General features: G+C 37.1%; 1 protein-coding gene and 1 long non-coding RNA gene across 3 annotated transcripts in view; one reads left to right on the top strand and one right to left on the bottom strand.

Annotated features, from left to right (window-relative positions):
- Window positions 1–22,147, bottom strand: part of B4GALT2 (beta-1,4-galactosyltransferase 2) — a 2,452,938-nt gene extending 2,430,791 nt beyond the window's left edge. Inside the window, exon 1 of one of the 2 annotated variants that reach the window (XM_044085356.1) lies at window positions 21,662–22,147. The gene's annotated coding sequence lies outside the window, so the exon portion shown is untranslated. Of the gene's footprint in view, window positions 1–21,022; window positions 21,042–21,661 lie in introns of those variants that run through there. The other variant, XM_044085357.1, reaches the window with a different exon arrangement.
- Window positions 22,148–22,319: 172 nt separating this feature from the next.
- Window positions 22,320–27,862, top strand: part of LOC122813184 — a 739,821-nt gene continuing 734,278 nt past the window's right edge. The window contains exon 1 of the long non-coding RNA XR_006366646.1: window positions 22,320–22,534. This is a non-coding gene — a long non-coding RNA (uncharacterized LOC122813184). The remainder of the gene's footprint in view (window positions 22,535–27,862) is intronic.

The following is a 27,862-nucleotide window of genomic DNA, read 5'->3' as shown; positions in this document are numbered from 1 at the left end:
TCATGGGTGTTGAGGAAATATACATGCTCACTGGCATGTGCTGACATGGCACCCAGGAACTGGTGGAATACTCTGGATGCTGATGCCTGTGAGATCCCCATGATATCCCCAGTTTAGCTTTGGGAGGTACCTGTGGCTAGTATCTCTAGGCCTACACATACCTTGGTATCCACTGGGATGGGTTCCCCTCAGCCAGTACGGTGTGTCAGGCGTGGCCGGCACAGCTCAACAATTTGCTGTAAGAGGTCCATGTCCACCCTATAGCACTCCACTATTTCCAGCTCATATAGCCCCTGGTAGGTTCCCCTTGGTCTGTATACTCTTCTCTGTCTCCTCACTGTGGGCTGATCAGCAGCATTCACATCCTCACCACCCTCACCCTCTTGCACATGTTGTACGTTGCCTGCTGCAGCCCCTATCATTTTGTAGTTTTGTTTGTTAAAAGTTCCCCGCTTGTATACACCAATGATGTAGAGTATGGGAAAAAACAAAGGTGAAGGTGTTTGCATAGTTTATAGTAGTGTTCTGGGCTGGGCTGGTCTGCTGCCTGTGTAATTGGCTGATTCTGATACATTTCACCTGCCAGCTATGCTAGTTCTCCTTGATTAACTTCCTACTGCTGTTTTCCCTTCCCATTGCCTTCCTGTTTAAGTCCAGGGGCACGTCGCACAAACACAGTGCTCAGATGTGCACAGAGCTACTATTTACTAGTTTACCTTTTTTCTTTAACACCCAGTGCGCGGCACGCACACCTGCTTAAGCAATGTAAAGAGGGCTAGGCAGACTAAGACACACCCCCTTGCTTAGCTGTGCTTAGCTAGGAGCAAACCTGAGCCACAGGGCTCCAATCCACTTACAGTATGCCTGACACACACCCCCATGATGTCAGCTCACTCCTAGGCTTGCACCAAGCTACTCCTGCTCGTACATTGTTGGGACCTGACTAGCATGCTGGGGTAAACTGAGATTCACTATCATTCCCCTCATTTTCATAGGAGTGCCTGCTGATACACAGTTATATGTCTCACACTGAGCCTCCCCTTAGCAACCACTACTCAATGGCAATGTTGTCTCCTGCCTGCCATTGGCTTTAATGGTGGAATAGTGATTTTAGTTAGAATGCTTATTTTAGGTTTATTTTCTTATTTTCCCCCCGATCCCGTTTGTGCGCCGCTGTCCTACGCTTAAACAGCCGAGATTGGCTAAAAAAAAATTAAAGTTGATTTTTTTAAATTTTTTAAGCTGTTTTCAATGCAAATGGCCTTGTACTTGGCCATTGGCATGCTTCATGACTGATATGCAGCCTTTATTTGGAGCTGGCATGGCTCCATTTTGGAATTTGCATAAATGTACTCGGTTACTAACTGAGTACATTTCTACAGATTACACTAGTCCTGCATGGCTGGTTTCAAGCTTGCTGGATTGCAAATTAACCTCATTTGCGTGGATTTCTCCTGCAAATGGGGTAATTTGCATACAGGGGCTGAGTCCGTGCATGACTAGTGCAGGAGCGCTCGTGTACACCCCTGCAGGCTATTCCTGGATCGCACGGCAGGCATACTGCCTGCTAGAGCTCCTGCACTAATCCTGCATGCTGTGCAAGGCTTGCAGAATCCGGGGGATAGACTGTTTTCACAGACATTTGCACATGTAACACCTGGCTATTACATCACAGACATGCAGGTAGAGAGGCTAATATTGCACAAAATTAGAAACACATTTTAACACTTTTTGAACTTGCATGAGCCTTTAGTAATGCACAGGTACTTGGGAAGACATTGCATTAATCCTTGCACAGAAAGAGACTTTGAGTATTGCACTGTGAATATTAAAGTATTGCACAATGGACCTCAGAGTATTGCACTATGGTTCATTTATGAATTTGCATGTATTGCACTGAAATAAGAGATATTTTACTGCATTGCTACTGCCCTAGATAGCCTATAAGTTACAGTCATGGTGATATTGCACTAAGTATTCAGCTATAATATAGAATATAACACATCTCACATTTAAAAAAAATCAGAGCTGTCTATGCTACAAGCCTTGGCTACTTAAATGAGTACTTTTTCAGACAAATAGAGGGACACCTAACAACTTGTTTAACACTTGGTTTTGGAAATTACTGGATAGTGGGCATGTTTCAGAAATCTGGGAAAAGTTTAATATCAGGCCACTGTATAAAAGGGAGGTATTGCTGCTGAGTCAAGAAGCTTCAGAACAAATAGTTACCTACATATTGGGCATGTACTTCAGTCCCACATCATGTAGTTAGTAGGGACATAAGTCAGCATGGCTTTTGTCCAGTTAGATCAGTGCAAAATTAATGACCTTTCATAGGATTACAACAGAATTTTGGGTGTTAAGATAACAACTGATATTAAACATCTAGATTTCCCTAGAGCTTTTTTTTCTCCACTCTTCATATAGCAATCTTCAAAGCAATGAAAAGATGCAACTTTAAAGAGAACACTGTTTACTGGATCAAATAATGATTAATTGGTCTGGAATAATTTGTTATTATCAAATGTGATGTTAAAATATTTTTTCAATATAAAGAATTCCATCAATGATCTGTTTAGGGACTTACTAACTTATTTATCTCAACAATGCCAACTTCACAACTTTTCTGAGTCCAAAATTTTGTAGATGATACCAATATGGCACACTGGGTGCCTCACAATAAGAGGCCCTCCAGTTCAATTCTTAGCTGGGGAGCCTTCTGTGTAGAGTCTGCATGTTTTTTCTTCTGGTGCTCCAGCCTCCTTCCACATTCTAAAGACATGCAGCAAGTGGATTGGATACTCTAAATTGGCCATAAGTGTGACTGTGCATGTGTGTATATGTGCTCGCACTGCGGAACAACAATCACGGCAGGCCTAGCCACCCAGCACTGTCAGTCTGGTGCTACATGATTGTCACTCTTGATGTGACACCCTGATCCCATGTCAACCATGGGAGAAAATGAGGTTATGGATGGATAGATGAATAGAAGGACCGACATAGGTGTCATGGTGAGTACAATTAAGAATCACATGTTGCAAAATATATCAATTTGCTATACACATGGGCAGAACAAAATGATATATGATGCAAAATAGTAATAAATATGTTGTTTTGCATATATGATGGCCAAATGGAGAAAATCTGTGTCTACCTGAAAATGACAAAAGTGCAGAACGCCGACGATGAGAACACCGACACCGGAAGATCGACAATGGAGAAGACCGACAGTTGAGAATCCCGAAGCTGAGAACACTGACATGTTAAGGTAAGTGTGCAATAGGGACGGATGTTAGGATCAGGGTGTGGGTAAGGTAAGTGTATGATAGTGACAGACTTTAGGGTAGTGTGCAGGTCAGGTAAGTGTGCGATAGTGACGGACTTTTGGTTTAAGGGCAGGTTAAGTGAGTTAGGGTTAGGGTGCAGGTAAGTTTAGTGTGCGATAGTGATGGACTTGAGGGTTAGGGGTGGATTAAGTGAGTTAGGATTAGGGTGCGGGTAAGGTAAGTGTGCGATAGTGAGGGACTTTTGGTTTAAGGGCAGGTTAAGTGAGTTAGGGTTAGGGTGCAGGTAAGTTTAGTGTGCGATAGTGATGGACTTGAGGGTTAGGGGTGGATTAAGTGAGTTAGGATTAGGGTGCGGGTAAGTATGCGATAGTGACAGAGTTAAGGGTTAGGGGCGGATTAAGTGCGTTAGGGTTAGGGTGTGGGTAAGGTAAGTGTGCGATAGTGGCGGACCTTAGGGTTAGGGTTTGGGTTAAGGTTAGTGCATAGATAGTTGTGTATGTAAGGTTTAGTGTAGTTTTGTAAGGTTTTTGGTGTGCTTGTGTTGTGTGTGTGTTTTTCGGGAAAGATATTTGTTTTGTTGATTGTCGGGATTTTGGTTTGTCGGGCATGTGAAGTTTCGCATTTTTGAACTTTCTTTTTTTATCGTTTTTTTTCATGTTGGTTATTTCGTTGTCAGTGTTTTGGCATGTCAGTGTTATCAGGTAGACCCAGAAAATCCATATGTCGCAAAAAGAAATATTTTGTCAAGTGTCAGGAAACATTGGGACTTGGGTGTAATGGTAAATGCATCATTATATTTTGAGACTATGTCAATGTTTTAATAAGAAAATGTATTTGGCCAACTAGAATTGTATTAGAACAGTAACCAGTAGGAATGTAAAAGCACTGATTACACTGTTCATAGCAATGACAGGCCAGCAACTGAATGTTGTTCTAGCTTCTGAAATATATATATATATGTGTGTATGTGTGTGTCTGTATATGGTCTCACATACTTAGTACTTGACAACTACAAAACTAATACAAGCTGTTTATTATGTGCAATGGGTATAATGCCTGCCAGTGTCAGAGTGATGCAGGAATTACTTCATCTGGGGTCATGACTTTCATACTTTGAACTTGGATTTCAGGATCAAACCTAGTCAAATCTCTGCACAACTCCCACTTTTGGTGAGCATTACAGCTGTGTTAAAGTAGTTGATTAGATTATCTGAAGAGGTATAAGTTTAATCCGGATTTAAATAATAACAAAGTATAGCAAATCCTTAGTCACTGATGCAGAAAACCTCATCAGGTGTAAGCAAGAAATGAGGAAGCCATTATCCTAAAGAATTCAGTCTTACCTTGAAAAATGTCAAGAAGCTTCAATTTAGCTGAGCAGAATCATCTTCCTGGGTAAAACATTTGAATTAAATCAGACAAACAGCTAGGTTCCTCATCATACTGGCTTTACATGAAGTACTAGATATACCTCGGTATCTGTCCTGCACATTTATGAAATCCATGCAAGTTTTGCCTTTGATCGTTTCATATAAAACCACAACCCTCACCAGTGAAGGACTTGATCTCATTACTTCGGTTCACATTAGCTTCACACGATGCATCACTGGTCTTCTTACCACTCTGAAATCGGATTTTTATACTGTGATTTTGACTGTTTGTACCACGTCCTTTTCTCATGATTTATAAATGGTAGTAACTATAGACGTAAATTCTTATCTCAGCAAAGTATTTATAGTTGTTTTTTGGAGTTTCTGTAGACTTTCTGACTTGGCTCCATATCAGTGTAGCTGTGTTTTTAACTATTCGTCTTTCTATTAGAAAAGCTGTTGTTTGTAAAGCCACTTTCCATGTTCACTGCCTTGTTTTCTTGCCACACTTTCTATTTTCATCCTAACACAACCAATAATAACTATTTTACGCTGCACACTATACTTGATCTTAGCCAAAAGTCTTTGAAGTAACTATTTACTCTGGTTCAAGAATGATACCTATGCTCCCTGTAGCTTTTACAAGGCAAACAGAAACATAGGAACAAATTACCTCTCAACTGTACAGATTTTCACAGAATGTCCAGATTTTTACCTCATCTTTTTGGTCAGTTTTTCATAAAATGGTGTTTTTTTAGCAAATCAGTGACAAATCATTAAAGATTGAAGTCAGAAAATAATGACAGATGTTTGAGTTTCAGACTTCATACCCCTCAGAAAATTCATAATAATGCAAAACCTCTTATTCTGTCAACTTTCTAAGGTTGTAAGAGCAATATTTAAAAATTGCCCCTATGTTTGGGCTTTGCCCCCTTCCCCCATTATTTATGGCTGTGTCCAGATTTCTTGTTTCTAAGAGGTTGAGAGGTATGAGGAACATGCTAGGCAAGCTCTCACGGGGACCATAGGATGAATAGCCATACAAACCATTAAGGAGACAGTGTATTACCTCATATTTCCAATGCTGACTCTTCTCCAGATGAATTAGTCCTTTCTTTGCACACTACAACATGCCTTCTGTCCTAATTCTTCTGTAATTTTGTTAACAAAGTTGCGAATGAGATGTAGTGCAGATGACTGTTTCGCAACTTTTCTCTTTTTGGTGTAAGGACAGTATGTTCTTGTTTTAACACTTTTCTAATCCCCAGTTATTTGCCGACCTGGACATTTTACAATCCTCTGTAGAACTCTTCAGTTTGCCTAACAATTGTTTACAAAATTAGTCATGACAAAATCCTTGAAGACCTACAGCAGACTAGTTCAACAACTTATCTGACTGCCCAAGGCCAAGAACTCAAGTCTGATTTATTGGAAAAGACACCCAATGCAGCCAAGGTTTCTGCACAGCCCCTGGTACCAATTTGGTAAGTGTTATATGTGTACCTCTCTGTGAATTTCCTTTCTATACATTTTGAGCAGCACTAAACACTTTGAAACTGCTCTTGTGGATAGTATGTCTTATTCAGTTACATATTATGAAGACACGGCTTAGGTCAGACAAAATAAATTCATCACAAACACAGACCTTTCATACAGGTGAATGGTGGCAGTTAGAAACTAGGCTAATGACTATCAGATCCTTTGTAAGCTTAGCCATGCAATCCAACCCAAGTGTGACCCTATGTATCATGGGCATTTACTAGGAGAGGGTATGATATTTTGTAAGGTTCTAGAGGTTGTTTTTGAGGGGGTATTTTAGTCTGTGCATTACTGTCTGACTCTGTCAGAGAGATGAGAGCTAGATCCATGGTGAATTTCCAATTGTCCATCCACTGGCCAAGGTTGCACTTAAATAGGGTTAGGAATAAACTCTGCTTTCCATGGATGGAGAGCCTATTCCAGAGCATGGAAATCCTCTGATATACCTATCTGTCTCATGTCTTATTTATGTCACAAGCAAAATTTAAATCCTTTGATTTAGTGGTTCTGGTGCTGTTTATTTTGTATATATGCAAATGGTTCAAGGATGCTTTGCATGCCATGCATAGATCACCTCTCAATAACATTTATGAGACAGAGCTTTAAGGTGATCTGTACAGAACAATGTGTTTATACCCTGGATTCTCCTGGTAAGGAACCTTTGTGGGCATTCTAACTGTTAAGTATGTCTGATCAGATGCATGCTGAAGGGAGCATTATACTCAAGGATGGGTCTGATAAGGGCCAAATAAAGTGGCAGTATGATTTCCTTGGACCTAGATGCCATGCCTTTCCGTATAAGTCTGGAGACATAGAATGACTTCCTTACTACCATGGTCCCATGTTGATCAAAGGCCAGACTAACGTCTACATATATACCTAGATCCTTGACTACTGGGGTGTCCCAAAAGGCACTATACCACATTTCTTGGCATTTAGTTTTAGTTTATGACTATGGCTCCAGTCATTTGTCTGTGTTAGCTCCTCCTGAAAATATTTGTTTCACAGGGTGAATCTATGATAGCTCCCAATTTCAGTCACCTGTGAACTTGGTCAGCCAAAGGCCCTTGACATTGGCCTTTACCTCCAAGAAGTAAATGACAAATAGGAGGGGTCCCAGCACAGAACCCTGAGGTACCACACTGGTGACTAGTACCCTAATGGAGGTGGTATCACCAATTCTGATTTCCTTGGTTCTGTATATGAGACAGCTAGCAATCCAGTGAGTTATATATGGGGGTTATGCCTTCTTCAGTGAGTTTGTCAACTATACTCGAGGGTATTATTCAGAAAACCTTAACCAGGTACTGGTAGGCAGTATGCACCATTTTTCCCCTCATTCATTGCCTTGGTGACCTGGACAAAGAAGTCCACTAGGTTTATTAGGCATGATCTTCCCCTGACAAAGTCAAACTGGGTTGGGTCCAGTATCTGAAGGTTGGCTATGTCTTTGTTAATCATTTCCTTGATAATTCATTCTATTACTTTGCGTGTTAGACTAGGCAGAGTAATAGGTCTATGACTTCTGGGGTCAGTTGATGGTCCACTCTTGTGAATTAGGTTAACTTTTGCAGTCCTCCATTCTCATGTTACAAAGCTTGTTTTGAGGTTATTGTTTGAAAGTGATTCATGTGGTTCTGCTAGGTCATGTTTCCAGCTATTTAGGAGGCATCCCAGGACCCACTAAAGCTGTGGTTATGGCCTTAGTGAGCACCGTCAGAACCTTCTCCTTGTTAATAATTAGGAAGGTTATGCTAGAAGGTATTTCATGGAGGGAGGAGGGCAGGAGTGGTGGTGAAGTTTGAAATGAATTGGTCAGCCAGCAAATTTGCTATGTCAGTCTACTCAGTGAAGGTGGCATCACTGACCACCAGTTTGGCACACTACTGTGTGCAATCTTTGAGGTTTCAGCATAGCTATAGAAGGCCTTGTGGCTGCGTTTAGCCTGGGAGGCTATATTGACCTTGTAATTGGTCTTTTTGGCCTCCCATGAGTATATCTCTCTCTCTTGGAGAGATCCTTGCCTGGGCCACAGTCTGCCACACAAATAACTCAACTTGACAGTTGTCTGTACAGTTCCTGTGTGTCAGGCCACTGGCTGCATCACTCTGATATCCCTCTGCAGTTAAGAAGCAAATTACTCTGTTGTATCCATCTTCCATTATCCTTTTATAGAAGAATTAGGGTAACTTTGAATCTACTTACTGGTCACCAAACTTAATGACAGGTCATGTAACTCCACTATATCACTAGGTGTGTGTGTGTGTGTGTGTGTGTGTGTGTGTGTGTGTGTGTGTGTGTGTGTGTGTGTGTGTGTGTGTGTGTGTGTGTGTGTGTGTGTGTGTATGTGCGTGTGTGTGTGTATGTGCGTGTGTGTATGTGCGTGTGTGTGTGTGTGTGTGTGTGTGTGTGTGTGTGTGTGTGTGTGTGTGTGTGTGTGTAAACATGCACACACATATGTCGACCCCACTTTACCAAAAGCACAATACTGTGACTATGCATTACAAAAACAAAACAAAAATTGTCTTCATTTTGCTTGGCTTTTATCCTCATTTAATATTGCAGTTTTTCTCATTGTGAGTCCAAGTGATGGCTCAAAAGGGTCTTCTGAACACTTCACTTACCTTATCATCATCATCATCATCAACCGCATTCTTTCCATTTTCTACATGGAGCCAGGGTGACATGTCAGTTGTCGCCATCTCTCTTCATTCAATGCCAGTCAACTATCTTCTTTCACAGTCATGCCTGACCGTTGCAGGTCTTCTCTCACACAATCCATCCATCTCTTTGCTGGCCATCCTCATTCATTTCCTCTTGCCTTCTTCCTGTCTGTCCCAAATCTTCTTCATCAGATTGTCTTCTGCTTTTTTGAACATGCACCAAAACCACTGTAATCTGTTCTGTTTCCCCTTCTCTGTAAGTGGATTTACTTCAACTTTTGATCTGATGTCCTCATTTCTTCATCTATCTCAAAGTGTGTATCTTTCCACCCATCTTAGGCACTTCATCTCTATTAACTCTAGCTTCTTCAGCTGCTCTGCCTTCACTGCCCAGGTTTCTGTAACATACAGTAGTACTGGTCAGACCACTGTTTTGTACACCTTACTTTTCAGTTTCTTTAGCATTCTTCTGCCATACACTACCCATGATACTCTGTGCTGCAGCCGCTCTGATCCAAGCTTTGATTTCATTATTTATACTGCCCTTCTTCTCAACCGCCCCTCCCAGATACTTGAAGATGCTAACCTGTTCCACTCTTTTCCCTTTTAACTCAGTTCTCAGCTTCTTCTGGTTTCCTACATGTGCTGCCATTACAACTATTTAATCTGTACACAGTTTCATCCCATGTGCCTTCAATTTTGCATTCTATTCTCCTATTCTTTGCTGAAGTTCTTGCGCAGTGTTTGCATTTAATGCCACATCTTCTGCATACAGCAACTTTATACTGATCTGTCCCCTCTGACCTGTATACTAATGTAGTCCATCACTAGTATGAACAGTAGTGGGCTCAGAAATTAACTTTGGTGTACACCCACTCCTACTGGGAACTCATCTGTGAAACTGAACACTGCTTCTACTTGAGTCATTGGGTCCTTGTACATAGCCTGCACTAATTCTACCAATATTTCCGGGACTTTGAACTACTGAAGTACTGCCCAGATCAGCTTTCGTGGGACCTTGTTATGTGCTTTCTCCAAGTCAAGAAATACTTACTTAGATTCTTTCTCCGTCTCTAGCGTCTTCTCATCTGTCTCACCACCTGAAACCTAATTATCAAATTGGGATAAATAAATAAAAGACAATAAAAACTACTCTCACTTATACATTTGCAATATTTCTAAGTCTGTATCTGCAAAGTCTTAACTCTTAAAGGAAAAAATGTGATCACAGTTTACGTTTCACAATAAAACATAAATGTTGACTATGTTCATATGTGGAGAAGCAGAAGCACTTTTATTTCGACAAAACTTACTTGACAATTATAAGTGAGAATGGAAATTATTTTAAAGCTTTGTAAACACTTGCAGGATGCCCATCCAAAAGAACCAAGAAATGAACAGCTACAGTCAGAACCAGATCATTGCCAAATGGGGTCCTAGGCAGGGTAATGGATCAGGAATCTGCCCCCCCCCGAACAGCCATTCTAGTGTCCCATTACTTGGCTATTTCTATCTAGTTACCATAAACACTGTTCAAACGTGTCAGTGTATATGCTGTTTTCTTCTTTAGTTCTACAATGATTACAGACATAATTATCAGATTTCATTTAAAATGTTTATTTCAAAATGTATAGCACTGACAGTAATTTGCTAAATGAACAATACAGTCTCACAATGACAGTAGCCCATCTAGGTAGGTCTAGTAGAAGAAGAAAGGAAGTGGGTGAATGTATGAGGCCACTAGGCCAGAAAAGGAAAAAGTTGATTTTTGATGTACTTTTTCCAATGTCTGTCCAAAATACTTGAAGACGGAGATTGCTTTGGTCTCTAACAGCTAGGGTTTCATGTTTTTCACTATTTTTTGTGGATGCTGAAAATCACTATTTGGTTTTATTTGTATCAAAGAGCTTACAGATAGTGAAGCAGGGGTTTAGACCTAGAATGTCTCCTTGGAGGTGTTTTTGTATGTCAGTGTGACTGGAGCTAGATCTATAAATGATCATGTCAACTGCATACAAAATGAAGGCAAAGGTTGAGCATGAGAAGGACATTTTTTTAATAAAACCAGAAAAAGAAATGGAGTTAGAATGGAACCATGAGGGACTGCTGACTTTTGGAACATCTACAGAAGTGGCTGAACTGATTTATCTGATTTTAACTTTAAAGTTTCTCATGGAAAGGAAGTCTTTGAGGTAAGCAGTAGTTTGTAGGCCAGTACCTCTTTTGATCAAATGACAAAATAATATAGAGTAGTTTACAAGATCAAATGCCCAAGCAAGATCAAGAAAAAGTGCATCAGTAAGGTTTCCTTTTTCCATGATTAGCAGGATTTTTATCAGTGTGTTCATCTCCCAAACTAAAGTTCATTTTGTTTTTGTGACATGAAGTGATATTTATGTAGATAGGTTGTGAATTCATAGGTTCATATGCAAGTAATAGGTAATTGGTCTGCAGACAATTTTAATCCTAGCCAAAAAAAAAATATTCAAAATTTCACTCTACCCTCAAGGAGGGCAAGGCAAGATAGACCAGGAGACAATTTGAGGCTGCCCATCCAATTATCTAGGTTTACTTTGGAGGTGGGAAAGACTACATATGCTTTTTTCCCCTAGGATTTCACCTAGAGCTGCTAAACTACTGATTGGGCAAAATTAGGTTTTAGTAGGCTTAAGTTTTTTGGGAAGTAGCCTCACCAGTGTTGATTTGCACTTTAGGCATATGGATGATATAAGGCATATGTGTAAATGTGATGTAAGGGAGTGATTATAAAGTCTCTGCAGTGGAAAAAGGACCAAGCAGCCAAATTATCAGAACCAGGAAGGGTAGCAGTCTGAATGTTTTGTATTTATTCTTCAATTTATTTGGAGGTACTTTGTTTGAAGTTGAATTAGGGGAGATAAATAAGAACATCGGGAAATGTAAGGGAGGGATAGAGGGCTGCTGAATTCTTGGAGGTATTGAGATGCAGAGAGATGACCCTTTGTGCATTTGATGTAGTTTTGAACTGGTTCTTATTTGGTTTTATGGCTGATCAGAAAGTTATTCTCATGCCGAAGATATTTTGGATCATTATTTAAGGAGTGTTGTTTGATATTACACTCCCACAAATATACTATTCCCACTCACATTCCTTTAACTAGCTTTCCTGAATGAAAGTCATACTATGTACTGTACTAACTACCCATATTAACTCAGTTAACAGGCAACAAAAGTGCTTTCCTGTGTCTCATCCTGGTCTTCCATATTTGACTGCAATCTGGATTACCATACTAATTATGATCACTCTTCCAGTCTTCATGCACCAAAAATGTATGCAAATCCAAAGCAGTTACTGTATGGTGCACATGTTTTGTACTGCTTTACACCTAATGACTCCTTTGTAATGAAATGCACAGAATTGCTTATATTATAATTTATTTAGTACAATTTGTCTATGTATTCTACAACTGCTTTATTTGAATTGACCATATTGGGCCATCTCTGTTATTGACTTATGTAATGCTACGTTTTATAAAAGAGATTCCATGTCATACATTAAAATTGCAACTATAGACTCCAGGCCTGCTTTGAAAAGGGTATTCATCAGTAAATCATTTAAATTCTTCCACTGTTCAATGTTTAAACATTTAACTGTCCTGAAACACTGCAATGATTTCTGTGTTCAGTTATTTTTTTGTGTCCATTTACTTTAGAATTCTGATGAGGAGAAGGTTATGGGGGAGGGAGGCAGGCAAATATACTTTAGGAAAAACATTTAGAAATACGTGAAGCAGTACAATGGCAGACAATAACAATGACAGAGATTACACACTAAACATGTTTGCAGATAGAAAGGAAGGTTCATTTTGAGACAGCTGAATGATCCAGCTGTTACTGTAAACTATGTATACATAAATTAATAGTGCTTAACAAATGAAACAAACTACTAACATGATGGATGATGTGATTCATTATTGTCACATTAGAATATCATAAAAAGTAGGAAAGTTATGAATAGTAATGAATGTAGTTACGATTTAAACAAATGCAGAACATTCTGAAAGAAGAAGCCTATTAGACAAAATTAAGCTGTCACAACTATCTCTAAATAGCATAGAAAACATACAAATGGTCATTCATATACAAGGCAGCAATTATAGAATGTGAGAAAATGTAGAAAAAATTTAAATATGCACCTCCAGTAAACTCAACACAATTTTTATTGTTTTTAAAATGGCATACAATTTATGAGTAGTTGTCCCCAAAACAGATTTTCATGAAAATTAGTCCAACCACAATATGCAAAAAAAAAAAAAAAAAAAAAAAACAGGATAAAACAATACAACTAATAGAAAGATGTCATTTCTAAATGGGCAGCAGTCCAGAATATGCTAGAGGCAGAAAGATGGATGACCAGTATACCAAACAGGGAGGTATGGATGTCCATCACACCTATCATGGATGAACGTATGATTAGAATCACCTATAGATGGATGGATGACCCATACCATGGCCATGCCTACAGATGATAACTGTATCTGTGGTTCACAGAAGGATGAATGACTAAAATTAAATTGTGAGGGTTACCAGGTACTTGATAACCATGGTGGATAACAAATAGGGGATTTACAATCATATAACAATTATTCAAACCTTTCCAATGCCTAAAACAATCCATATAAGTGGATTGAGTTAAGGAGACCATATGATACCTCTTACTTCAAGACAATGGACTCTCCCTTTTCACAGAGACCACAACAGGACATCAACCAAACTCAACAGACTGCACGCAATGTTTGATTCTAACTAAAGCTCAGATGAACGAATTACAAAAAGGGAAGACAAACAATTAAATCATCCAAAACCAAAAAAAGAGCAGTAATATCTCCAGCATTAGGCATCAGATCTCCATGTGGTGGTCTGTTATTTCTTGGTAATGCCCATCCTGCAGGCATTACTGTTTTGAACATCACTAACAAATTATAAATAATCAGTAGTTTTATACTTAATGTGCAAGTAATAAATAAACAAAACATTTAGATTTAAATTTAATTATTAATATGTTTGAATGCAAACATTATTCAGGTACAATCTGTAGTGGGTCTATATTATATCCTTGAACACTTAAAAAGCGAATGCTGATTGATCAAACTTATTTTCGCAAAACTGCAAAATATCGAAGCAGCAGAAACTCAAATTTTTCCTAGGGAAAGAATTTGGTTGTCCGTTTCTGTTGCTTCGGTATTTTCAGCGTTATGGTGGAAAGTTACCGGTCGGATTCAGGTAAGTGTGCGATTGTGTGGATGTGAGTGTTAGGGTGATTTAGGTGAGTTGGGGTTAGAGCTCGGGTTAGGTGTGTGTGCGATTGAGTGGACATGAGGGTTAGGGTGGATTTAAGTGAGTTAGGGTTAGGAAGTGAGTGAGGCGAGTGTGCAATAGTGACGGACCTTAGGGTTAAGGTTTGGGTTAAGGTAAGTGGGTAGTTAGTGGTGTGTGCATAGTTTAGTGTAGGGTTAGATATCATATTTTAGGTGTATATGTGTGTGGATTTCTGTTTGTTTGGTGTGCTTGTGTTGTGTGTATGTGTTTTGGATCAGCGATTTTTTTCCCTGGGAAAAAAATCATTGATCTGACAGTTCGAGATTGTAAGCTTTTGCTTAAATTAGGTCGATCAATCAGCGTTCGCTTTTTTAAGCATTCGATGATATAATATAGACCCTCTGTAGTATGGTATCACTTGTTCTTTAGGTAAAAGTGTTTTTTATCCCCACATCAGGTGCTTGGATTTATCTTCTAATGCTGACACTGTAATACGGCATAACAAGGGTGCTGTCCTTTGGATGAGATGTCAAAACAAGGTCCCTTCTGCATGAGTTTATGATTACCCAGGTGGATGGAAATAATCCCATAACACTAATAAAAAGCAAACTTACACGCAAAAGAAAAATTACAGTCCTCTACCGCATTTATCAAATCAGGCCACAATGTGAACCTAAACATGTATTTTATTATCTGATCACAAATACAAAACATTGCTCCAGTCTTCAATATTCCAAAACATGCATCTTAGAGCAATCCTTATATAATGATACAAAATAATGTTTTGTGTCAGGTTTTGAAAACAAACTTAAGATCATTCTCTCTTGGGTTACTTACTTTCGAGTGTTTCCCAATGCTTTTAATTCTGTTATTTGTTAGAAAAAACATGTCCCTATGAGCCTTCCATTCTAAATGTCTGTATTAAGCAGTTCTCTTGGCAATCAGTTTTAGATTTTATCGGGCCTTATAATGCAATCTAGGGTACACCATTCTGTAGAAAACATAATGGCCACTTCAGAGATCCTTATGCAAATCCCTTAACCAATAATCATTTAAATTCCATTACATAGATTTTACCACCCAGATTAAAGCAATCATCATTCCACAATTTTTGACATGCGTTATAAACGTTTGCAAAGTCACTCTTCCAGTTTATATTCAATTTCTTGAATTTATTCTGCATTTCTTATCTTTCTGTTTCACTGTACCTACTGTGATTCTTCTCCATTTTACTTAGCATTCCATACATACCTCAGACTTGAACACTTTCTAATTGTGGCCCTACTTTTTCTTGCTACTTTGTTAACAGAGATACCCAAATATAAAAAGTATGAAAACTAAACAACTAAAGCGCACTCATCCCTCATTTTCATTAGCCCTATGTAAAACTCCTCTTTACAATAGAATATAACCAGTGCATTTCCATTAGTCTAGTTTATTATTTTTCAGAAAATTATATCAGTAGGGGAATTTCCCTGGTTCCAACCAAATGACTCCTAGTCAGAATAAATACTATCATGAGTCTCCTTTGAACTTGAGCCACTTGTAGTAGGACTAACACATTCAACAACAGATATAAATATATATATATATATATATATATATATATATATATATATATTATTTATTTTTGCTTAGGGGTTATGTGCTGATCAAACAATGACCATTTGCAGGAGGGCACAGTCCAGGTGAAGATCATTCACAAGATTCTTCACAGTGGTAAAGTAAAAGTGAAGACACATGCTGTGAAAGAAGGTACAACACAAAGTAGTTTAAAAAAAAAAAAAAAAAAAGAATATGATTTACAGATAGTAAAACTAACAACAGATTGCAGAAATATTTTTAGCAAGTGCATGATAGCTAGTACATGAATGTAAGATAAAGATGTGAAGCTATTATGCAGAGTGATACAATTTGTATTTCTTACATGTGTGTGTATATTTAAATATAAGCACATACCTGCCTATAAATGTATATATATATATATATATATTTAAATATATATATATCTGTATTTGTATGTATATACATTATATATATATATATATATATATATATATATATATATATATATATATGTGTGTGTGTGTGTATGTTTAGACAGATAGATATAGATGTATGTATATGAAAAACTAGCACTCTGGTTTGATAAAAAAAATGGGTGGCGCAGTGAAGCAGCAGTTAACGTTGTCACCTCATAACAACAGGTTCTCCAGTTTGATTTTCAGCTGGGGTGCCTTCTGTGTGGAGTCTGCATGTCCTCCCTGCCTTCGTGTGGGTTTCTTCTGGGTGCTCCAGTTTCCCCTCACATTCCAAAGACATGCATCTGGAGTGTTTCTCCCTGGGCCTCCACTGAAAATGGGATCTGTCCTAGTTGGACTTTCCTGGTAAACAAATGTGTTAAATAAATAAATACAACAGACTTATCTCTGTGCGCAGTTGTAAAACACTGATAACCCGGTCTTGCTTATACAAGCTTCACCAGCATCTAAACAAATGAAACAATCACTTTCTTTTATGTTACACCACAAATCGTGTGATAAATAAACACCAATATTATGCAAACCATTAAAAAAATAAATAATCAGTCTGGCATAAAAACAAGTATTTCCAGAAGCTCTCCCATCCTAATACTTGCAAAGCCTGACCTTGCTTAGCTACTAAATCAAACAAGATTAGGCTCATTCTGTGTAATATGACCATTGATTTTTTCCATTCATTATACACATAGTTGTTCACCTAGACTAGTAGTATTGAAACAAATGAAACAATCAATTACTTTTATATGATATCATAACTCAAGCAATACATAAAGACCAATAGCATACAAAACAATTTTTAAAAACCACCCAAGCAGTATGCAATGAAAGCAAGTATTACCGGGTGGTTTCCCATCCAAATGCTAACCAAGCCCAACCCTGCTTAATTTCCAAGACCAGGCTAATGTAGGTTAATTCGAGATAAAAACTCCATACACTTTTTCTCTTCTTTATACAAATTATAGACGTTCATAGGAAGTATCCAAAACCTTTCTTTATAATCTAAAAAAGTTTTTACAGCATCCCCACCTGCACCATAAATTTTTATTTGATGCACTTCTCTGAATACAAAATGCACTGTAGAGTGAATCTTCTTATGATTACAGAGTGCACTCTTGCCCCTGGAGCAAATGACATCACTTAAAAGGGCAGTCACATGTTCTTTAAACATTTTGTTGGTTTGTCCAACATAAAAAGCACCGCATATACATTGTACAAGATAAACCAAAATATATACTTTTGCATGCTATATGTTATCTGATATCAAATGTCTTATTCCAGTTGCATGTAGACAAATACTGATACTTACAATATAATATGTTCGTATAATGAACAATGTCCATGGGGACTATATCCAGTTTATTGCATCACAGGTCTACCTTGTTTTTCATCATGTTTATAACTACATAGACACTGTCCAATATTCATGCCTCTTCTGTAACTAAATTTAAAGTAATCAGGCAGACATTTGCTCAAAACTATGGTGTCAGATCTAGCCACACAGCAGTGTGTACCTTGGCTCTATATAATCATCACTGTTGAAGTGACACCACAACCCCATGAGCAAAAATCAGAAAAGGGGTTGTGGATGGATGGATAGATAGATGGATGGATTCCTAAAAACACTGGCCAAAATGTATTAATAATCTGCTTATTGTGAAAAGTGTTCATTTCATAACTGGGGGTAAATCTAAAAGCATCAAAATTTTGTTTAACTTTGTATTCTGATATTGAAGAACTTCAGTCCTATCCAATGAATCAACCAATTTGTGCATTTCATCAAGTGCCACTTTGTTATAACCTCTGTTTACTTATCTGCTGATGTATATGCCTCATTGTCACTTCTAATGTATTGGATCTGAAAATACCATAATTTAGAAATATTCTTGAAAATGTGGGGTATTTTAAGATATAGTTTAGTTCACAGAGGTTAGAACAAAATGGCTCTTGATGAAACAATTAGTGCTGTCCAAAACAGAGTTCTTGTTGAAGGGCTTTCTGTACAGTTTTGTGTGCAATGTTCCATCTACCATTTTCTTAACCATAACATCAAGAAAATCTATAGTAAATAACTCTACTTTTACTATAAACTGGATATCAGTATATTACAATTTAAATACTTCACATAGTTGTTAAGTTCAATCAGGTTCCCCTTCCAAAAAAGAAAACAAACTTTATCAAGGTAATGTTGTAACATTTCCATATGTGAAAAAAGTTGCTATTATCATTATAAATGTATAGAAACTCAAAATACCCCACAAAGAGGTCAACATATATGGCAGTACCCCCTCAGCATTAAACAAATTCCTTCTCAAAATAAAATAAAAACATTTTCAGAACTAGCTCAGTAAGCTGAAGTAGAAAAATCACTGAATTCAGGTAGATATAAATCATACTGATCAAACCAAAACTTTAATGCCAATATGCACCCATTGTGTGGGATGTTGTTATAAAGTGCTTTGACATCCAATGTATATAAATCCTATTTTGATTCAACCTGTACCTGTTTCCTGCCCTACATGACAACATCCCCACCCTTATCAGCCAGGGTGACTGACTATATATTGTTATTTTGTTGTAAACTGTTAAGTATGGTGTGTTCTTCACTAGTGGTATTATTTTTAAAGTTCCTAAATACACTAGCACATTCAACATATACGTCTTAAACAATGGTTTCCTCAAATGCATTCACTATTGGGAAATAGCCTGCCTGAAAAAAAGGTGAACCAGTACATTTAACAGTGACCAGATCCCAGTTAGTGTTTTGCTGTTGCTTTCCCTCAAAAATCATTTTTAAATTTAACAACTGACAAAAATATTTCAAGTCTCTAACTACTTGTGCATAGGAAACATAGGAGGGAAGAAAACTTAAACCTTTATTTAATACACTGTACTCAACATCACTAAGCTGTAAGGAAAAATATTCATCAGCAAATCATTTACATTCTTAAATTATTCAATGTTTAAACATGTAAATGTTCAGAAACACGGCATCTATATGTACAGTATTGAGTGTGCTGCTTTCTGCCCCACCTGCATTTGCTGCTCCCAAAGGGGGAGAATACTTTTCATAATTCTAATGTATGTTGCTATGTAAAGACTGCATAGTATATTCAGATATTTTTTTTGCAAACATTGTTTATGCATTTGGAATTAGCAAGTGTTGTAACGCCAAGAAAATTACCACTAACCCATTAGTATTTGTTGAATCCCCCCAATAAGAAAAGTGGGACCCCTGTTGCAACTGTTCAGATATAGTATGGATAACATGAGTAACATAAACTACATGGAACTTTTCTCTGATCTGGTATGTATTTCATTCAGTTAAAAATAATGCAAAATAAGTTTAGGTCAAACAAAAGAATTATATTTGGTATATTTGGGACACACTGCTGCACCAAAATATACTGTCCTTTCTTTGCAGAAATAACTAGGATTGTTACTTTAAGTGTATGCCATTTGTGGCAGATACTGTATTATGCTAGTGACATTTACATATCTGCTTGTAGTGTAGGCATGCAAACACCACCCAGAGAGCAAGCAAAGGCCGGTATCAAACCACAGATCACATAGATGAAGAAAGCAATACTAAAAATAAGGTGTTGGTCAGACCGATGACCCAGACATAGAAGACACCAGGAACTTATACATAAGATCAGAATTTATCTACAACTATTCCACATCTATGGTAATGTAACAAATGATACATCATTGTTGTATGATTTTATTATAATGTTGGACGTGTTGTAGTTTTCAGCCACTGCACTTCTCAACTAAAAGAATTCAATTCACAACTCTACTTACAGTTGCATGACTTCAATTGCTATGAGTACAGTAGTTACTCTGTAGACTATGGATCCCAAACTATAGTAATAAATACCAAATAAAAAAAAACATCCATTTCAATAACCACATGGCAGTGCAATTAGGATAATGTTCCTGCTGCATAACACAAAACAAGGTAACTTGCCATTAGGTTCTTACCCCAACATATTATCCATTACTGTGTGTAGTGCTACTTCCTTAAGAACAAGCCTGGGAGGAAAGTGTCAGTGTTGTTACTAGCTGTTTGCTGACACTACATAAGTATTAACAAGAAAGAAAGAAAAAAGGTTATTCGTGACCTAGCATGACCCATTCAAGAGACACCTTTGCTTTTCTTCTTAAAATCTTTATATATGGAATACTTCTTTGTCTCTGTACCTCTTAAGAAAAACTTGAAATTACATTGGAAGGCAACAACAAATTAGCTAGCTATGAACTGTTTATTCGCTGTTATACATAAATAGTGATCCGTTTTAAACAGTACGTGTATTCCGTGGCTAACGCCCAGTATAATCTCTACTTAAACGTCCATAAGAAAATGCGGTTCAGTATTTTAACCAAATGAACATTTGTTGGCAATTTTTAAACATGGAAGCAGAATGTCCATTTTATTTCTGAATGCATTATGGTATGGCAGAAACCTTAGTAAACCACTAAAAAGACAGAATGCTTCAATAAACGAACATAAACCAAACATAAAATATTACAGTAGAAAACAAAGAAATAAATGTTATTCTCAGTCATTTTAAAATGCTGTCAAGAAGAGAGTTACCACCAGTCACAAAATAAACTGTCTGCAGTCAAACACTATTTCAGACCTATGCCCAGTGCTACATTAGTGCCAGTCCACCACAAGCAATACTCAATTATGACACACATTGAGTGCCCACATAAACTTTTAAGACTTCCATACAGTGGTAGCCACATCACGTGGCTCATATAAATTATGATCCTAACGATGTACCTACATAATGCAGGATTGTGTATTTGTACATTACCTTGTTTTTGAATTCTTGCACATGCTCCACAAAACCCACACCTGCCAGCATCTCTCTTACCATGTGACACAACCTTAGCTGCACTACAGACCACATTACTATCAGTGTATCAGTACTCACTTTACTGGTCGATCTTTGATCTATATTTCTTCCTGATAACTACTAGCTTTTCAGTACCATGTCATAAAGCAGAACTCCTTCACCTATGCCTTTCTCAAATAGCACTTTATGTCGAGCATGCCTTCCCAAATGTCTTACTTTCCAGCATTTCACTGTGACTTGCATCCTTCATTAGCAGCCAGCTGTAAATTGACATCTAGCATAAATGACTCATATCTTCTAATAATGACAGGTGCACACAGCCCTGGGAACTATATTTACTCTAAGTAGTGAGGCAGAAAGAATACAAGAATGCCAGTGAGAAGGTATACAGAGGCAAGTTAGAAAACAAAATCAACAAATGCACACACACACACATGCACACGCACACACACACAAACATGTTTACATACACTAAGCCCTCTCCTGAACAGGACCTGATGCAGGTTACCAAACCAGCAGCCTGAATTAAGTTCTCTGATTCCAGGTTCATGTCTAGCGGAGTAGCTACAGCAAAAAACTGCACTATATTTTTCTTACCTTGAGGATTCTCAGAAAAAGGCTTGCAGGCACACAACATCTCCCTGTGTTGATATTTTACAGGAACTGCCTTTTTGCCCACACCCGTCTTTTTTTCTTTCCTCTTGCGTACTCCCCCCTCTTCCTCTTCTTTCCTTTGTTAACCTCCCTTCAGCCTTTCTGCAGCAGCATCCAAACAGAGCAGTAGATATGCAAAGCAAAGAAGGGAGAGTAAAATGCAAAGCACAGAAAAAATACAATCCAGGCAGAAGCAGGCAGCCCTTGAACGGCCAGCAGAATCAAATGCCCTTTTGTTTTACATTTTCCATGGCACTCCTTATACAGTAGAAGCAGAAACACAGAAGAAAAGACCACAAAATGTAAACACAGAAAAAAATCCTTCCCTGATTACAGAATAACAGTTCATACTGATTCCTCTTTAAAGTAGATCCAGGGAGATCCCTCTTATCATTCCTGGTTCCCTTCCCCTCCCACTACATCTGCTGAATTTCCACAGTGTTTTCTTCTACTGAATGTAATCTATTAGTAACCCTGCTTTCAGTTCTTTCTCCATAATGATAAATTAGTGAGATCAGACCCAGTACGGTGAGCTGGAGGGATCAATCTAAGAAGCTGGAACATAGAAAGAAAAAGAGACCACCAGAGGGAGTTGGAGCTACCTTGCAGCCAAGCAGAGACAGCTACATGACTGCTATCAGCAGAAACATTCTGCCCTGGATAAATGAAACCAAGACGAGCTGCACTAGCCATGGACCATTAATAGTGCTCTGAAGCAACTAGATAATAACAACATTTTGGATGCAGACTTGCAAAAGAATCATGGTACATGCCATTTCCTTATAGAACAGCTTACCTCCTAAACAATAAAACAATGTAAGTATGATTTATAGAGAAATAGAAATTGTTTTTCTTCTGTATTGAAACAGCAGCATTTGCCAACACACACACACACGCGCGCGCGCGCACACACACACACACACACACACACACACACACACACACACACACACACCACATGCGCACAAATACACATACACACATTGTCTGACATATCCATCTAGCAATCATTCTATATTTACATAGATGCACAAACGTTTGTGTGTGAGTGTGTGTGTGTGTGTGTGTGTGTGTGTGTGTGTGTGTGTGTGTGTGTGTGTGTGTGTGTGTGTGTGTCTGTGTGTCTGTGTGTGTGCGTGAGTCTGAGTTAATTATATCAGCAATAAAATGTGTGCCTATCTGTAGCAAACAATGGATTCTATCATGCAAGCAGTGAGCCAAATAAAGGACATGCTTTTATACATGCAGATATAATAAACTGTTAGAACAGCAACACTTTAAATATTTTATATATATAGATATATATACACACATATATACACACACACATACACACACATTGATACACACACACACACACACACACACACATACATTTATATAGTGTTTTCTATGTTTAATGACATTGACAGCATTTATGACACTGTGTATGTGTGTGTGTGTGTGTGTGTGTGTGTGTGTGTTTTTTTAACAACTTAGCTTAACAAGCTTAACATTCTTTTGTTTAAAAAGAAACAGCAAAGTCTAATATTTCTAAACATTTTCATATTTCCAAAAGTCTAAGGTGAGTTCATACATTTTCATCAATACTGAAAATCCAGATAAAAGATAAATGTGTTTGTCTTTTATGAACTTGTTATAGTTCTCCTGTAACTGTGTTTGTATATATTTTTACTTTTTATGTTGTCATTCTTTATAAATGGATCAATCCTAATGTATGTAAATCCCAGTTTAATAAAACCACACAAAAATGCTATAATTGTATTATGACTTTTGTTCAGAATCACTGAGTATTTCCCTATAGGCTACATTTCTGAATCATAGCCAAATGTTCCCACCACATATTAATTTTAAATTGCCATTCTAACTTGTTGTCTCTTCCCCCGTTTTGTTAGTTGATCCAACCTCAAATACCACGTAATCTTTCTTGATGAACCATGCTTCAAAAAACATTTCTTGGTGCAGACCATTATGCTTGTATATATATATATATATATATATATATATATATATATATATATATATATATATATATACACTGCATTTCTGGTATGGATAGAACTTAACAAGTCTGTTAAGAAACTAGACAAATAATTACACATTTTTCTACTAGGAATAAGTAAAGTACTTTGAGGCTCTAGACTTGGAAAAAACATCTTTAATCAAAATAATAAAAAAAAAACTGTTATTTCTTCTGAACTGTGATGAGCAAATTACTGTCTCAGGTTACATTCTGAGAACAATACCTTATATAATATGGCAAATTAGGATTTTCAATGTTAAACCATACAATGTTTTCCAACAGTCCTGTTTAAAGCTTGGGGCACTTCTTATTAATGAATCAAGTAACTTGCTTTTCACATAAATATGTTTATATATATATATATATATATATATATATATATATATATATATATGGATCTACTTCAGTTAATCAAACTTTGAAATGTTCGAAGCGCACATGGCTGAGACCATATGATCGAACTTTTAAAAGTTTGAACGGTCTGAATGGATATCCCCATACAGTGTGGAACGGGATGATTTCCCCTTTCTGCAATGTAGTGCGATCTTGGAGTTGGTATATTTAAGTAGTGGGGGTGTGTGGGGCATAGCCCCCCACATGGGGGGTGCAGGGGATGCTACAAACATTTAGTTTTGTTTTTTTTTTTTTTTGTTTGTTTTTTAATGTTTGAACTTTTAAATGTTTGATGTTATGGTCTTGGCCATATTTGCTTTGAACATTTAAAAGTTCAATCAACTGAAGTAGATCCGTATATATATATATATATATATATATATAGATATATATATAGATATATATATACACATATATATACATATATATATATATATATATATATATATGTATATATATATATATATATATATATATACATAAATATCTATATATATATATATATATATATATATATATATAGATATATATAAACAATTAGGTCCACTAGGACATTGCTCTATTAGTCATAATGGAAAGTAAATTTCATAGTGGGCTACATTTTAAAATAAGCATCCTTGAAATGATGACTATCTCCCATCTCTGTAACATTTCTTTACAAAGATATGCATTTCAAGTGAGCAAAATACTTAAAACACTAGCTGGTTTTCTTTACATGTTAACCTGAACTAAAAATTGCATTTGAAACATTGTTTAAACACTTTACTCCTCCAATATGTCCATAATTTATAGCAAGTTTGTCAAAATATCATTAGTTCAGGAAAGTGAAATAGACAACTTGGCTGCAGTTCACAAAAGGTGTAAGAGATTTATGAACCAATACTGGAAAACAGCTTTGGTATTTTGGTGAAAGCAAATGTAGTGAAAATTAAAAGGACAGAAAAGGTTGGAGTGCACACATGGAAAATTTTCTGAGGTAAACCTTTTTAATTAACCTGAACACTATTGCAGAAGAAATTAAGGCTGCTTTTGTCATCAAAAGAGAATAATCCCACTGACTGCACGTTTTTAGCTGTCAATAACTGTTGTGCTTGTGGGAACACCTATAAACTTGACAAAAAAGCATCATATATGTGAATTTCAGACAGTTAATGTAAAAGAAAAAGGAAACTGTTTTAAAAAAGCTGTAGGGTAGTATTCCTGGTTGTTACATGTACACGTAATGGTAATCTGAGTTGTTTGCATGTGAGCCATAGCTAAGGTGTGATTCATATAGTCTGTTTGTGCTTACAGGCTGTAGGCATGAATAAACATGTAAATGAACATGTAATGAGATTCAGCGAGACAGGATATAGAACTTCCTATGCTAATAATCCCCATTCCTACAGAATAAACACCATAAGGTTTAATTTATTCAGTTTGGAACAAGCTCATACATGCATGATCATTTCTTGGGGGTGAGTTTAAAAGGGCAAAAGTTACTTAGTCAAAAGCAGAAAAAGTATTAATTTATTTTTGTTATGAACATTCCAATAAGCTTACCAGAACAACCTCTATGTAATCCAGAAGGGAATGTGAAGGTCTTCCCTGTTGTCCAACAAGGAAGAGATTTCTATATTGTTTTTAAATATGTCAACACAACTCCTAAAGTTCATTTCTGGGCCAAGAATGTTATGTTTGGTATTACTGTTATATAATTTATAACAACTATGAAGCATAAAACATCATTTGTATTGGTTTAATCAAAGCTTACACTACACCGTGGTGGTGCACTTAAAAACCTGCAGCAAGACTTCTGTTACATTTGAGAGACAATAGAGTTGCTTGTAATTAAGAGACAACCTAAGGGTGCAGCCATGTAAAAAGCTACAAGAATAAATTAATAGCAAACCATTAGGTACGTAACTGGAATACAAACACAAGTGATCAGGGGAGTAAGGCCCTAATCTGACAGATCAGTATGCAAAGAGAACAGTTTTATAAAAAAGCTTTGTAAAGACTTACTAGTGTGAGAACCAAGGTTGAAGGTGACAGAACAAATTTTCTTTTCCTATGGTTCTGTGTCCCCAAAATTGTTTATTTTAAGGAATGCATAACGGGTGTGACGACGTTTGCTCCTACCCCAGAAAATAAGTTGGGACTGTGTAAGCAATGTTCCATGCTATTTGTTCAGTGAAAAGGATATTTTCTCTTCTGACCTCACACTTGCACCCTAGACCCAGCTAGTCTTTGCTTGCAGGTTGCTCAGATGGCATAACATTCCTAAACAATGTGGAAGTAGGTGATAGCTTTATGGGATCCTGATGAATCAATGCAAATAAGTAAATGACACTGAAGTACTGAATGGCAATATTTACAATGACTATATACATGGCCAGAATCATCAACACTGAAAAAATCTGCAGAGGAGCACATGTGTCAAAACCGCCATGTAAGGGGGCTTTGCCTCAACACATCCTTAATTAAATGCACATCTGTGTAAAAAAAATATACACTAAAACAAGGTACCATAATCAACTGCCAAACAATACAAAATTATAGTAAAATAGCAATACTCGCTGCAAAAAATTATTTGATGTGTTATGATGCAATTTACCAGATTCTACAAACAAGGATGAAAGAGAATTACATGACCAATGTCATATATACATAAGTGTTGAGCTTGCAAATGCAGATATAAAGTACTTTACATAGGAGTGTCAATAGTTAGTAATTAAGAACTCCATTAATTAAAGCTACCACGGTTTTTGTTCTGGTTTTATGGTCTCCTCATAACTGAATTGAGGGTCACCTGTACTACAAACTGTATGTATCAGTGATTTTTTAAAACAGCTTCCAGTTTCACTAGAATCCAAACAGTGGCAATTAATTATTGGCTCCTTATTTATTATTACTGATACATTGTGTAATTAATGATTTTGAAGTATCTTTCTGTTGCATATTTCTGTACATTAATGTTAGTCAGATGTGTTCTGTATTGTGTGAAAACACAATATATTACAAAATGCCAGTTTTAGTAAAAACTAAATGAAAACTCCAGCCAAGCTATAACTTCCACTGAGTGACCTCTCAAACCTCTTGTTTCAGAGGCACATGGGATATATACAAATGGCCTTTATGAATATCAGGTGTTTCAACTATAAGGTGATTCTGAATACCCATGACTTATTTCTTTTTAAGTCGTTTCAATGGACAATCTCAGGCCAATAAAGCCAAAGACCAATAACTGTGGATGTACATATTTCAGCCTTGTTATGACCTCATTAGCACAGCACAAGCAGAGTGTTAAACTAAGCATAAGAAACACAGGGTTGTTATAACCCAGCTGATGTCCATTACCCTTAGGGTGACTACAAAATATCCCAACTAACAAACTAAGACAAGGAGTGAGAAGGTCACACAGAAAAAACAATCAGTAAAAACTAAATGAAAACTCCAGCCAAGCTAGAACTTCCACTGTGTGACTTCACAAACCTCTTGTATCAAAGGCAAATGGGATATATGCAAATGATATTTATGAACCTGGTATTAGTTGCAACTATGGATCTGTATAAACCTGAACCGGGACAAACTGTGCCATACTCAATTCATTAATATAAGGTAGTAGATGGCCGCTATGCATTAATATTCAACTGGGATATTGTCAGGGACTAAGGTAGTTGTTTTTTCTTCCTTAAGCTGCTTTTTGATTTGGTCTGTAGAGACTGACGAGTGAAAGTTTCTGTAGT

The sequence above is a fragment of the Protopterus annectens genome, chromosome 10.part0, assembly GCF_019279795.1.
Source record: "Protopterus annectens isolate FY-2018-M chromosome 10.part0, PAN1.0, whole genome shotgun sequence".
NCBI lineage: Eukaryota > Metazoa > Chordata > Ceratodontiformes > Protopteridae > Protopterus > Protopterus annectens.
This window is presented reverse-complemented; position numbering and strand designations above follow the sequence as displayed.